Genomic DNA, 15,357 nt, shown 5'->3' on the forward strand with positions numbered 1-15,357 from the left:
GTACACTGCCTGAGACCCCAAGAGACCCCAGGCTTCCTTCCTCCCTCTGCTACAAGTTTCCTGTGTTGTCTTGTCGGTGGACTATTTAGGGGGTTTTGTTTCTTTGCCTAATAGTAAAATGAAAGTGCATCTCTTTGGAATGTTTTGTGACTTAAATCATTTGCCATAGGCCCTAGGATGAAAGGTACCATAAAAGTCCGGCAATAAATACAGTCAAGACTGCAATTTAATTAAAGTGCTCCAATTATTTAGGGAAGAAGAAATATAAACCAGAAGCTGCCAGATGTTCTTTGCAGTCTTTTTGAAATTTCTCTGTCAATAAATTAGCAAGATTTTGTGTTCCTGGGAAGTTTTCTTCAGCTTTAAGTCTCTTCTTGCATCCCCTGTTGGAAAGAAATCCATAATAGCAGTACTTAACAGCTGTGTGAATTATTTTCTTCAGACCCATGGCTTTATTGAAAAGATATTGACATAAACAAAAAAAAAAAACAAAAAAACAACCACCAAACCTACTGATGTTTACTCTGGAACAGATATCACCATTCACTTGTCATTCAGCCCATGGAAAGATGCATTTAAACCACCTTCTTTAAAATGTAATCCAGTCATGGAGGAGGGTGTGCATCGTAGGGACAGAAGGGAGAAACGTAAACTCACTGAATGGTTTGGGTTGGAGGACACCTCAGAGGTCATCTAGTTGCAATCCTCCTTCCATGGGCAGGAACACCTTCCACTAGACCAGGTAACTCAGAGCTCCCTCCAGCCTGGCCTGGGACACTTCCAGGGATGGGGCACCTACAGCACCTCCAGGCAACCTGCTCCAGTGCTCCACTACATTTGTAGTAAAGAATTCTAGTATCCAATCTAAATCTTTCCTCTTTCAGTTTAAAGCCATCATCCCTTGTCCTATCACTACATCGCCTGATAAAAAAGGCCTTCTCCAGCTCTCTTGTAGGCCCACTTTAAGTATTGATGTAATAACATCTCCCTGGAGCTTTCTCTTCTTCAGGCTGAACAATTCCCAACTCTCTCAGCCTGTCTTCATAGGAGAGGTATTCCATCCCTCTGATCACCTTCACGGCCCTCCTCCCAGCTTGCTCCAACAGATCCATGTCTTCCTTGTGCTGGGGACCTCAGAACTGGATGCAGCACTCCAAGTGGGCTCAGCTCTCCAGAGCAGAGGGGCAGAAAAGCTTCACTCTACCTGCTGGCCATACTGCTTTTGATTTGAGAAGTTATTACATCCAAGTTAAAGAATAAAATAAATGCCTTGAATAGTTCTGTGCTCATTATTATATATATGGTCCTAAACATGTTGTTCTGTGTGAGTTGCTCTAGAATTATAATTCAGAAGACAGTGACCAGGTGCAGCACTGTTCTCAGTGCAGGACAAAGCTGTGTCCATGCATACTGTGATGTACCATTTACACGTTGCACTGCCTGGCACTAATGCACGGACGAGGAGTGGCTTTTGGCTCATGGCAAATCCATGGGCACAGTGACTCATCTTACATTGATCGGCTTCACTGCTCACTTGATCAAAAATGAGAAAAAAAGGCTTGGGTTCAGGAGTTTCACCCCCCGACCAACAAACAGGTCACACAGCCTGGATCACTAACAACAGCTGCCATGTTCTGGCTGCCTGTTGCTCTAGTGCCTCTCCCCTCTGGAGATGATGATGTCTGAGATTAGGGAGGAATGACCAAAATTCCCCACAGTGACCTCTTTTCAAAGACAGCCCTATCAAATGCTGGCTTACATGAAAAGAATGGTTGGTTATTTCCTCAGGAAAAAATGTCTTTGAAGAGTAGCAAAGGCACATTGTGAGGAGATAGCCATGTTTCACTTCGAGAAGTCTTTCTAGTTATATTAGAAATTATAGATAAGAACCAAGAGGCTGGGAATATACTTGGGAACATGAAAATCTTTGATTATAAATAATTTTCTGCCTACTAATGGTAGTTTAATTAATTTTGATGAGGCTCTTGTTTTTTGTTCGGGATGTCCTAAATATTTACAGCAGGCCTCAGACACTGAAGTGCTTTGTGCAGCACAGTCCTTGCTGGTCCAAGGACGTGTGCAATGTCAAGAGCCTCCTTTACTGAGAGCCAGGCTCTATCCACACCAGGAGCTGTTGATTTCAAGCTTAGAAACACAAACAGTAGTAGGGTTTCTTTCCTCTTGAAATAAATCAACCTGTGTCAACAATGTGTTGATCACATTGTTACTTGTTACATAAAACCCTTTCATATGAAAACACATCACTCTGTTATTTTTCAGTTTTCATACTTTCATCTTTTTACAGCAACTAACTTTCTAGCAGCTCCAAGACCCTGCATCATTCAGGTTTCACATGTGGAGGCCATCCCATCCCTATCAATCACCTCTGGTCTGCAGGCTCCTATCACCTACTAATTTACTTCATAAAATCAATCAAGGTCTTCAACTGCAAAGCTCTTAGGGGCTCAAGACATGGTATACTACTTGGGCCCCAGCCCACCTCTTCATAGCAGCCCTTGCCAGCCACAGTTCATACTAAACATCCACATCGAAGTTTTTGTTCTCAAAGGGTGGAGAAGAAACTTCTGAGTACAGAACCCAAATTTTGCATATCCTTCCAAGGAGATGTGTTTATGTCCCAGTGTGACTGCCATCGTGTCAAAGTGCATCAAATGCCAAATGATAGCCAGAAAAATCCACATACATGTTACTAAGGGGAGCACATTAACCCCCTTCTGATTCCTCCTTCCTAGTGGTACGTGAGTTGGCAGAGATGAACACTTTGAAATCGGGGGCAAGGGAGAACTTCTTTATTGTTACCAAATGAGGACGATTTCCTCCTGCACTTTTACAGTCAGGTTTCTAAAGGCAGGCATAAACCCTGCATGTATCAATTTTAAATTTCACACACATGGTTCAGATACATCAATTTCCAAACCTTTACCCATTAACTTGCTTGCTCTGAAAGAGTACAGCTGAAGGTGACCCTACACAGGTCACCATAATTTTCTTTTCTTACTGCCTGGTAGCTCTTAACACTGAATTTCATCAGTACCTACTAACTCAATACACATAGTCTAAGTAGGTCATTCTGAATTTAGTTACTGCCCTCCTTCTGTACAAATCCAACCTTATTAAGTGCCTGTGGCTACGCTGAGCTATGCTTACCCAGGGAGAACTGCTGTAGGGTCTAAACCTTCCACCCAAGATCACCGTCAGCCTAAGGAGGATGAGATCAATCTCACTGACCTCTCAGAAAGCTACAGTTGTTGTCAACAGCCATAAGGCTGCCACAAAGAAGCATGTAAAAGAAAGGTGATCCTCATTGCACAAAATAAAAAGGAGAGAACACGTCCATCCCAAGCCTGTGGCTAAGGACAATCTGTCCTCAGCCAGTACACCAGGCCTGCTCCAGCACTGTATTGGTTTACCACTTAGCTATCAGTATCATTTTCTAACACAGATTTTGATTTCCCGGCCAAATCTCCAGCTGGCAGATTGGTAGTTGAGATTTAGTTGCTCTTTCTGTGCAGAATGATTACATATCTCTACATCCTGGCTTTTGCAGGCCCCCATAAGTCTGACAGATTAGTTGGTTTGACTTCCTGCTCTGCTGGTGACATGCAATGAATTCATCCCAGCTGAACTGGTGATTATACCACTGTTTGTACAGACTCCAGGTGGGACTGAAAATTACATGGCAGGAAGTCTTGAAATACCTGCGTAGGTGACAATCAGGGAAATGATAGCCCTGGTGGGGCTGATTGATTTGGAGAGAAAAACCAGATTAGATCGGGAAACAGAAGAGTTTGCAGATGTCAGCCTTCTGAGATGTCTTTTAAGCCTGTGGCCTCCGAATTTTTTTGGTTGCTCACCCCGCTTAGTAAAAAAATATTTGAGCTAAATATTACATACATTATAAAACCTACATAAAAATAGAAATTAAAAAAAGTTGAAGTAAGCACTGGTTTAAAACTATAATTTTACCTTGTTGATTAATGGTACAGAAGATATTTTCTTCCTGTACCCTAGTGGGTTGTCTTGCACACCATCTGGAGTTCATGCCCCTCCACTTTGAAGACTAGTGTTGCACCCCACCAGACCAAGACGAGGTGGGGGTCCCACACAGCAAGCTGTTGAAAGGTGGTTAGAAGGGAAAGGGATGAAAATAGCACTGTGCAATGAACATCGTGCTCATGTACTACGTGTCTCTGGCTATTCTAGGGTTGAGAGAAGCACAGTCTCTGAAACAAGATCTTCATTAACTGCTCTTCTCAGGCTCATTATCCACAGATGTTATCGGCACTTTTCAGTGCCAACCCAGACAGCTGCAAACTGTGTTCTAAGAGGTACAGCAGGAAGAAAATATGCAAGCCCAGGGAGGGATTTTGCTGGTCCTGGTTTTACAAAAACGAACATGGGGTGAAAAAGCCCATTTTTCAGCACTTAAGCAAGCAGCATGTAGAGTGACACGGGTCAGACCCTGACAGATCCCTGCTGTCGGGCAGAAGGACACACAGGTTGTAGGTTTGGGATCCTGAGTGCCAAAGGCAGAGCTGCAGAATGGCAGCATGCACTCAGCAATACAAGACAAGATGAAGCAAAACAGGAAGAGCTCACTAGTGTGAGATCAGTCTGGTGCCATATTTCAGTCAGACATCAACCAGCAATAACTGCTTACAGCAGGAGCAGAAAGGACAAATATAAAGCAATCCTTTCCCTAACATGCAATCTGGAAATCAATAGGTTCCCACCCAGCTGAGGGGCTCAGGTGAATGCAGACTAGGCAGTGTTTCCTTGAAGTGCTAGTTTACCAATCTAATCCCTTTCTAGATCTACTGGTACTTTTAGTCATTTGCGCCCTGTGGCAAAGTTGCAACAAAGACTGCAAACTGCAGGCAAAATAGCACAGGTAGGCGGCAGCCAGCACTGGTACTTACAGTGGGACCTTACTGTTGCTTCCTAGTGATGGAGCAGCCACAGCAACAGCTTTAGCATCCCTCTCCTAGCCAGTGTTGGGGCTCCAGCTGTCTTGATCTGACTTTGAGCAAGTGCATTCTGCTCTTGAACACAGCAGAAGCATACACTTTCCTGGAGAGTTTCCAACACTCAGCTCTTCTGAAATGAATACTTTTTTCACACTGAATCAGTGTACCTAAACAAACATCTTTCAATAATGTAGCCCTCAGTTTCAATTTAATTTGTTCATTCTGAGGCCCCTAAAAACATAAATTGCTTAGTTTAGTTGAAGTAATTCTTTTGGTTTACAGTCAGTTGGTGTTAAATAGTAAAACAAAGAGTAATCCAACTAACAGTTTCTTTGGGAGTTCTTGGTTGGATTGTTGGCTTGTTTTCTTCTCATCAAGATGTTAAATTAATTTCTAAAAGGCAACAAAGCAGTGCCATACTTGCTCATGCTGTATGCTGAGCTGCTATTACTTCTCACTTCAGTGGCTATATTCAGAAGCTTCATTGGTAGAAGTGTAACAAGTCTTGGCGGTATTTCATCTGTTTTCATATATCAGTTGGCTTCTGTGCCTGGCCTAAAATCAAGATTCTGCTACCAAAGCCACTTTCCTCTGGGTTAAAACCACTTGTTTCCACCTTGGAAGAGTGGGAAATTTCAACCTGAAAAACAAAGACTTTAGTTTCTAGAAGATCACACCTTGCTGAAAGATCCTTTCTTGCTTTAAGTTCCAGAAATGCTTTAGTAAAGGTTTTTGCAATGCAATATTTTATCCAAATAAACAAGAAATTAAGTAATTTCCTAGTACACTTCTTTAGGAAAAGTAACTGAGCTCCTCAGAATTGAATTTGCAAGTGGAAAATCCTCTACATTGCAAAGTAACAGTAGTACAGAGAAAACAGGACTGACCAAATATTCCCTAGTTCCTTCCCGTTTTAGTTTCAGATTTCTTTTCCGTAACACCTTTGAACACATATTACATGAGAGAAGTAACTAGATTTTCTTTCTGTCGAGATACCACACTTAAGGCAACTGGAACCCAATACTCAGAATCATATTAATACTTCTCTCCGTGGGACCTCAGCCCCTGCTTTGGGCAGCTGTCAGGGATTCCCACATCCTAACTGTCCCCCAGCAGAGCAAAGCCACTCCCGCCCTGCCATGCCAGGTGCTGCCATCTCAAGCCTTGCCCTCTCTGGCACATGCATGTCATATGGACCAGATGCTCCTTTGCTTGAGACTCCAGAGCTGATTTGAGACACCCAACAAACCAGGAGCAGCCTTCTCAGGAATCCCAAAGGCTGCAGCTGGGTCCCTCAAAGCTAAGCCCCAGGAGCACTGAAGCCTCACTTACATCCCTCCAGGTCCCACAGGTCACATGAGGTCTGGCTGCTGCCCCTCGCAGAGCAGGGCATGCAAGGGGAAGTGACGAACAGGGCAATACCACTAACCTTCTCACACCAGCACCCACCTCGCACAAAGAGGAGGAGGCACAGACCTAGGGAAAATAGCGGGGATCTGCAGCAGCTGAGCATTTTGGTGTATTTTGCCTGGGTGTAACTTAATCCACACAGTTCAGCACCTGCTACAAATAGGTAATGGCACCTCTACAGAAACAATCAAAGCCACACAGCTATAGGTGTGCTCCTCAGCCCTTGTCATATTTCACTCGCTAATCTCTGCTACTTTGCTACACTTAGCAGAACATCAAATGAGCATTAATGGTGGGATTTTTTCTTTAGAGGAATGCTTATACATGCTGAAGGAAATAAAATGTTTTCTCATCTCATTCTCAGCATTATTCCTTGCAAGACTATCTAACAAACACTTCTATTAAAGAAATGCAAACAGATTTGCAAGGAATTTGAAGAAAAGATCATGTCAAATTTAAAAAATACTATTTTGATTTGTTCAGCAATGGACCTTGAATCATATCTATTTTAAAAGTCAGTTATTTTATTTCTATCTATGAAGAACAATGACACCAAGGATTATTAACCCTTAGCACTATTAATCAAAGAATAGCATCAAGAGTAAGCAAAGCAAACACCAGAATTTTTCTAACTCCTAATATCTTTGAGTTTTTGCAAGGCATCAACTCAGTTTATCATTCTCAAGGATCTCCTTTTTCCCCTCTGCCCAGCTTGCAATGTCTGAGGCTCTCCTTGCACAGCTGTTGAACACACAGTTCCCACTGCTGCATCCTGAGTGCTTCACTTTTCCAACCTGAGGATGCAGAAACTGAGACACAAAAAATAAGTAGATGCATTTGAAATGAATAGACTTCAGTAACTTCTTAGAAGCTGATGGGTCTTGGTGCTAGCAAGATAGCCACTTCGCCTCACAGGTATTTCAGTAAAGATAATTATAAACATAAATGATATTTTCAATGTGTGGGTGGTTCCCTCCCGTGGCCTCAGCACTCCATGTCATACTAAATCAGCAGTTCTCAGATTGCAGCCCTCTGAGAAGTGTCCAGGAGGGCAGCTGAGACCACCTTTGCCTCTACAGGCGAGAGACTGTGAATTGCACAGGTGCTGCTAGTATCCATATGTACATTGCTTAGCCAAATCCTCCCAGCTGAGCTGCTGTTGCTGCTGCTGCTACGGAGGTGCCATTTCATCCCTTGTCATTACCTAGTAGTGGAGGAGCACTGACACCTCACCAGCCACTTCAGCAGGCACCAGAGGGGACTCACATGTGGAGATCCTGCTGCCACTGCAGGTCAGAGCACACCAGCAGCTCCTTTCATCGACATCTCCCCAGAATAAACAACCTCCCTCAAAATAGCCCCAGCTGAGCAGTTTGGTCCACCAGACCTGTCTGCTGAGCAGGTGGCAGGCAGGAGGCATCCAGATCTTCCATCAAGTCATTTCAGTCACTGCCACTACTCAGCCAGCATTCTATAGTGGCAGACAGCCTGGGAGATAAGTTCCCTTTACATGTCATGTTATAAGCAGTGTCTGCTGGTCTCAGAGAAAAAGGGGGATCTGCTTTTTCCCTACCTATGGTGAGTCCTTATTCCCAAACCTTTTTAAAACTAAGGAAATTTAAAAAGGGGAGAGAGATAGGGAAAAGAGAAGGGGACAAAGAGAAAACCTCTCTGTGTTTTGTATTTGTTGCAGTTAGTTGCATTATTTTCCTCCTGAGGATGAGTATTGATTCAGTCGTGACCAGACAAATGAACTGCAGCACAACCCATGGAGATTAGTCAAGTGGGCTGTTGGCAATATTAAGATATTTGGTATTAACAAATGTATAGAGCCATAAACCAGAGAGCTCATATAAATATAATCATGGTAAGAGGGAGAGGCAGGTGACATAATCAAGCAGCTGCACTCTCAGAAGTTTATAATAATCTTTGTTCCGTTTTATCATCCCACAAATGTTAGTCCTTCTCATCAAGTTGTGATTGTGATGCTAGAAGATGAGGTGAGCAGTAAGAAATACATTTTAGGAACTGGTCTTAAAAAAATATTGAAATGCAAGATAAACAGCTGTCTGTCTAACAAATTCAGCCTTCTGGAGTCTTCTTATAAAACTGCAGTGTCACTTCCAGTTAATATCTGATTTTAACCTCCTTTGAAACCAGTATTCTTTGGAAACGAAACATGCATTGCTTCCTCACAAGCCTTTGGACAAGATTAGCATCACACTCGTTTCACATCAATCACACACTTCACTGGGGGCTTGTGTCCTGCCACTGTCCACAGGGAGCAGGGAGCATCAAGTAAATATTTCCCATTTAAATGTCTCCATGCTCAAGCAACTTACATTTTAGTAAATGCAGACATGCTAAAATGCTATGGCAACACTGAAGTGGTGAAATAGAGGAAGTGAAATAGTAAATTCACCATGAAGGATTACACACAGGCCACTCCTCCTGTTACAAAAGAAAACCTTGAGACCATGACTGAGCATACCATCAGTCCCAACACACAGACTTCCCACTCATGCCAGTTCATTTTACTGTGTAAGTTCTATTTAGTGGCTGTGTAATGCTTTGTCACCTGGTTTCCTAGGATAATTTTCAATGTTATGGTTTACTCCCTCCCTCAGTTTCTCATATAGCTTCAAACCAAACCAGACCCTGAGGTAGCTCACTCCCATCAGCAAAGGAGAGCTTTGTATTATGCAGACCTCACACTTCTCACTGCTTTGCTTTCTAGAAGCATTGACAAGTGTTATATCAACAAAAGTAAGGGCATGGACCCATCTGCATTACAGCATGCTGGAGCACCCTGTAGCCGCTGGTTTCCCAAGAAAGTGGCTTCTCCAAGGACAGCAAACAGTTCCTGTGTCTCCTCTGGCGGTCTGGCACTAAGATGTGCTATAGATCAGCTAGCTACAGGTTTCATTGATCATAAAGATGTTTGTAAGATATAGGCAAGCTGTAACTACATCCTCTATGTCCTGTCCCAATCCACAGACATACCTCTCTCATGTCTGGGGCAGAGGCTATGAAAATTTTTATTTTAGGGGGCATGTCACATAAAGCCCTACAAGAAGTTGAAAAAGATGTACATTCTCAATGACAAATAACCCACTTGTTAGCTTCACTGAACTAAATTTCATGTGACTGACTGCCATGGTTAGGTATGACAGGTGAGGATGATGAGTTCACTGAGGAACAACTGGGTGAGGCCATCTAGTTTGTTTGTGTTTCAGTCACAGAGGTATGCACTACTGTATTTCACATACACCCAACCTCTGAAAGATCACGTCCCTCTTTCCCCTCTCCAACACTCTTTCAGCCTATTTAGTTGCCCCCAATTTTTGCAACAAAAACTTGTTCTTTGACAGTGTTTAGGTAAGAGTAATTTTCACGCTCAACCCACCACATTTGATTATGGACTTTTGTAACTATTAATACACCTTTATACTACCTAGAAGAACTGACAATACTCTGTAAGATTTAAACACCAACCACTACTTTACTCTAAACCTGCATATCTGCTTTTTAATTAGTATTTGAAATCACTGGTGTAGCTGAGTATCTGCCCCCAGTATTTTGCTGTGGACAGGGCCCCGCAGCTACTGTCAGTGCTAATTCATGGTACGGTGATTCAACGCCAGAGATGCCGATTGTACTGAGAAGCACTGCAGAGGTTGTATTTTCTTGGTGCAGTGCAGGTTGCTTAGTGACCTGACACCAAAACAAATGCATTCACTTGTGTATTTAAAGAGCAGCCTTTCCTGAAGGGTGCAGCATTTTGTGGGGACACCTGTTTCTTGCATGCTTGCAATTTCTGTCCTGAAATGACAGGCTTGATGTTGTACTCCAGCTGGTTAACACTTTTTTACAAGGAAGTCGTGCAACATGTGTGCAATCCTCTCTGACTCATCTCACACCAGCGCTGGTTAAATCACACTTCAACGTCCAAGCCGTCAGACTGACTGCAGAGGCGAGAGTCAGTAAAGCACTACCTTCCCCAGACACACGGCAGCTGATACATTTGTTTCTTGTTTGTCCATCCCTGGTGAAAGCTGAAGGTATATTGCACGCTTCGTATCAAAATAGATCACTCAGTTGCATGTGAACAAGGACATGAGACAGTATCTGAAGGAGAGTGCTTCCCACCAGCAAGTTGCCCTGCACTGTCAGATCACCCCAGACACCCACAAGAGGGGCTGAACACTGAAGTCCCACTCATGTAGTGGAAGGGCTCTGTCCTGAAAATGTCACACTTCATATTCCGTGGCTGGAGGTTACATGGTGCACTCAAGGGTTGTGTGTGGAGGTTGGAGGTGTGTGGCAGACACTGCAAACTCTGGGGTAGACAATGGGTCCAAGTATACTGGCTTATTTCTCTTACACTCAACTCCAAAATTAGCTGAAGTGCCAGTAAATACTAAATGAGTAACAGACTTATGTAATAAGGCTTCAAGTATCTGTAATAACAGAGTGAATGACACCAGAAGGACGGGAACTTAAGAGTCACTGATATCCATGCTGACATCCTGTCCTTGCCTCAGCTTGTCACCCACAAAACATAAAAGACCCCAAGCCTAACAAAATGAAAATTAATAGAGACCTCTTAGCATGCCTATCATATCTGATTGTGACCTTCTTTTAATTTTAGAGCTTGAGAAACATTCCTAATGCTGTGTTAAACTAGCTGTGCCATACTTTCTTTTAAGCTTTTGATTTCCTACTTGAAATGTGAAGGAGCCGATTTTTTAAGAATACAGAAAATTTTTAACAGAATACAGAAAACATCTTTATACATTTAAAGCAAACCTTTCCCATTTACTTCAATTATATCTGTGAAGAGACTTTCCAACACCAGGTATCAAGCAGGTAAGCACTTGGAAAACGTGAAATGCCTGCTGTTACTGCCTTTCAGAATTTAGGTGGAAGTCACTTGCTTTGCATCACCAAAATCTTGGACCAGAGTCATCCAAATGGCAGGGGCAGGGGTCAGTCCCCTTAAACACAAGGCTATACTTTTGCTTTTCCTGCAATTGTTGGGCCTTTTTGCTACAAATATCTCAGCTCCTGTAACAGCAAACAGCTTCCTTCAATGCACAGCCCTGACTCACACCCAGAATCACATCCTGTCCAAGGAACAAGGAAAGGTTTGGGGAATAAAATAGCATGATCATATAATTATCATCAGCTTGATCAGCCATGTACATGTGGGAACAGAGAGTGAGACTGCTGCCAGCCCTTACTAAATTTTTGTTTGACTTTGTCATTGTATTTTTCTGTTAACTTTGCTCTTCTGCATAATTATATATACCCTTGTCTTACCACATGGAAAAATTACACAGAAGAAGCTGAACAGAGACAGTGACTAGAATATGCTGGGAGAAGTGTAGAATCAGAGAGGTGAGGACAAGGGTATTTGGAATACAGCTGGTGGCTGAAGAATAGTCTGCAACGAGGAAGCACAAAAGAGAAATGAGACCACTACGGACAATTGGAAAATGTAGAGGAAGGAAACCTGCAGTTTGATGGTCTATTAAATAAATATTAGGGTAAGAAAGCCACATGTGATGATGTGGCCTGTTCAACCTGATCTAGTGGGTGGCATCCCTGCCCATGGTAGGAAGTTTGGAACTAGATGATCTCTAAGGTCCTTTCCAACCCAATCCACTCTATTCTGTATCTCTGTTCTCTCAAAAAATGCATGCAATTTACAGATGATGCATTCATGGAGCTTACTTTCCAGAGGCTGGTGCACTGAGCCAAGCAGGTCAGAAAGCAGAAATACCCCATACACTGGTCTGACTCCTGAAACAGAAGTCTTTTTCTCCAAATAAGCAGCAGAGAAGTTAGATGATTCTATGAGAAACACCATCAAGATTTTCAAGATCCAACTGGATAAAGCACTGAGGCAACATGACCCAGATTACTAGCTGGTCATGCTTTCAGATGAAGGTTGGATAAGAGACATCCTAAGCACCCATCCAGCCTGCATGACCCTGTGAAAGACTAACTAATGGCAGTAACAGCTAGAAAAAACACAGTGTCTTATGCATGCTTAGAATTTGGCTGACAGTCACACATGAAGTCTCCTTGACAGCAGCGAAGCTACTCACAGGAAGAAGCTGAGCAGGAGCTCATGCTTAGATATCTGTCTGGTTTGATGGGCTGTGATGCTCTAAAATACACTGTTCCAAAACCACTCTGATTTGTGAGCTTCCAAGAGCAGAACAAGAATGAAAGTTGGCTGAAAAGCATGAGACCATTAAACCCAGGTATTCGCCAAAGCATGTTGCAAATACATTTTTGAAAATGCAACTGCTGTTAGCTTAATCAGAAGTGCCCTGTACCCCATGAAAATTTTAGTATTACATGTCTTAACATGCCTGGCAAAATTTCACTTTGCACAGCTGCGTACACAGTGAACTCTTACCTCTGTATGAACAGTTTAATCCTATTTCAACATATTGTAGCTTGATAAGATGTGGGAACACCAATAATTCAGCACCTACTGGATGTAAAATCTTCCCAGGAACAAGAAAGGAGCAAAGTAATCACATGGCCTTACCCCTGTGCACTTTACAAGAACACTCTTTGGGGCTGAGAACAGGAAGACTCCTGTAGACACATGTACCCCATTTCCCATGTCCATGGTGATGATATTACTGTCTCCATTATATACCTCATACACAAGGTGCAATACAGTCAGAAAAAAAGCCAATTCAGCTGCTTCCCACCCATTCTGACTTGGGAAAATTTTAACTTTCCAGGGGATCTGTGCCAAACAGCTACCACAAAGGTCCGTCCCTGATTTATGAAGCCTGAATCCGACCGATGGAAGACATAAGGATTCCCTTCCGCTAAGGCACTGCATCTCTTTCCTTCTCTGCCCTTCAGCAGCTAGGCTACGTCATTAGTTTTGAATGCTGTCTGTATTCTAGCGGGCAAAATCTATCAAATCAGATGCTGGAGTGCCTTGAAACATTAAGAAATACCTTGAATTCCAGGAGGATGGGGAGAGTCCCAGTAGCCTGCCATGGTAGTGCTTTATACGCATGAGTGTTTTGATGGCACAAACTTCCTGTGTTGGCAAGCCCTTAGCACAACTTAGACTTCCTCCCAGAGAAGACTCTCAGCCTCAAAGGGCAGCAAAATGGCTATGTCAGATGGACAACCACATTGCCACCAGCAAACCAGTGACTTTTGTTCCAAAAAGGAAGAAGAAAGCAGCCCAAGTACCCTTCCACAGCAGGTGTGACCCTTCCAAGGGAGACGTTACCCTCACAGCTCATCTTTAATGGCGCAAGCTGAAGGAAGTCTGAAGAAATACTGTAGAGGGACTGCATGTGAGCCATGTGCAGACTGCTGTGGCAACTGCATGGGGGCATGCTCACAGCACCAGGAGGGAGACAGCAGGAATCAGGAAAAACTAGGAATGTGATGGCAACCTGCTAAGCTTCACTAAGTCTTGGGAGCCAGTGCAACACTATTAATAACCTTGACATTTCTTTGTCTTTCCTAGGAGCTTTACCTGGTATTTGTATAGCTAATGATGCTGTGTATCATTGTGAGCTTTCACCATCGTCATCCTGGAGACAAAGCTGGAGAACAACTTGCTTCCAAATGCCAAAGCTTCAGAGACATAAGAACAGGAGAATTCTACCTTAATGCTAGCATCACAACCACTAACAACAACATTCTTCATTTCATTTTAAAACACACAGGTCAGGAGTTACGGAGGGAGTAAAAGGGATAGTTGTTACTTCTGCAACCTGCTGCCTCTGTTCTTTCCTGCTGTTGATAATTCACACTTGCAATTTGCACAATTTCAGACATGCCTCTTCCCAGTACATGTTCTGCAGCACAAATCACAGCTAGGGACATACTTTGGCAATAGCAATTACATACTGAGATAAATGCCAACTAAATGATGCTCTCTCTATTGCAGCATCTCTCTGGACATGATAAAGAATTACTGTGCTTTGACCTCTCTCAGACACTGCAGGCAAGACAAAGATATTGTTCATCTTCATTTCTGTGTAGAACCAGGTAAGTTCCTAGTTAAACTGTTTTGCAAGTGAGATACTTAAGCAAACAGCATTTCCACTTTTCAGATAGTATGACCATTTTGAGGTAAAACACAGTTGTTTTCTTGTACCTCTATTTTACTTGCAGTAACTCAAAAAAAACCTGACAAAAGATTGTAAGAAAAAAATCCTACAGAACTTGAGTCTGTAGGTGTTCCTCTTAAAAACATCTTTATTTTATCAATATTGGAAAACACCCTTCTTCCTCCTTCCATTCAATAAGCAGCCTCAATGGAGATGTTTTGTGAATACCTGACAGATTTAATCCAAAGGATACCTGCAGGGGCATCAGGGCAAAAGTATATGTGGAGGCTTGCAATTGATTGTAAAATGCTCACAGCACAAAATGAAAACAACAGCAGTTTGGGATTTCTTTTCCCTTCTACACTAGGTTATGACACATTTTTCTAACCATGCCAAACCAGAAAAAATAGTATCTCCTTATCCATATATGCAGTTGCATCATATGCCACTAAGTATACAGAATATGGCGATAGATACAAAAATTAGTGCTTTAATTAATACCCAATTTAATTTAATTATTGCCCACGTGCATGTTTTTCCCAAGGCCAGTATCACATCAAGCCACATAAGCCATAAACCACTGATTGTGGTTAACACTTGTGGTTTTCTTAAAGCCTCAGTTTTGCCATCCAGTACCTCTGCACTGGCCTCAAAGACTAAGTCACTCTACTTTGTCCTTGCTACTTTGGTCAAATGAAGAGACACATTAAAAGCACAGCTAACGACTAAAGAAGGTTCACAGCTCTCTGTCTATGAGTACGTGCATGCCCATGAACTCAGCGTTTTATTACACATGCACATGCATATTTATGCCATGAACTATACACACATACATTGATGTAATGCAGGCA

General features: G+C 42.7%; 1 protein-coding gene across 1 annotated transcript in view; it reads right to left on the reverse strand.

Moving 5' to 3' along the window:
- Nucleotides 1-15,357, reverse strand: part of FEM1C (fem-1 homolog C) — a 44,412-nt gene continuing 29,055 nt past the window's right edge. Inside the window, exon 3 of the mRNA XM_082301639.1 lies at nucleotides 1-15,357. This exon is cut by the window's right edge and continues 14,126 nt beyond it. The gene's annotated coding sequence lies outside the window, so the exon portion shown is untranslated.

This window comes from Coloeus monedula (assembly GCF_965178545.1).
Source record: "Coloeus monedula genome assembly, chromosome: Z".
Taxonomy (NCBI): domain Eukaryota; kingdom Metazoa; phylum Chordata; class Aves; order Passeriformes; family Corvidae; genus Coloeus; species Coloeus monedula.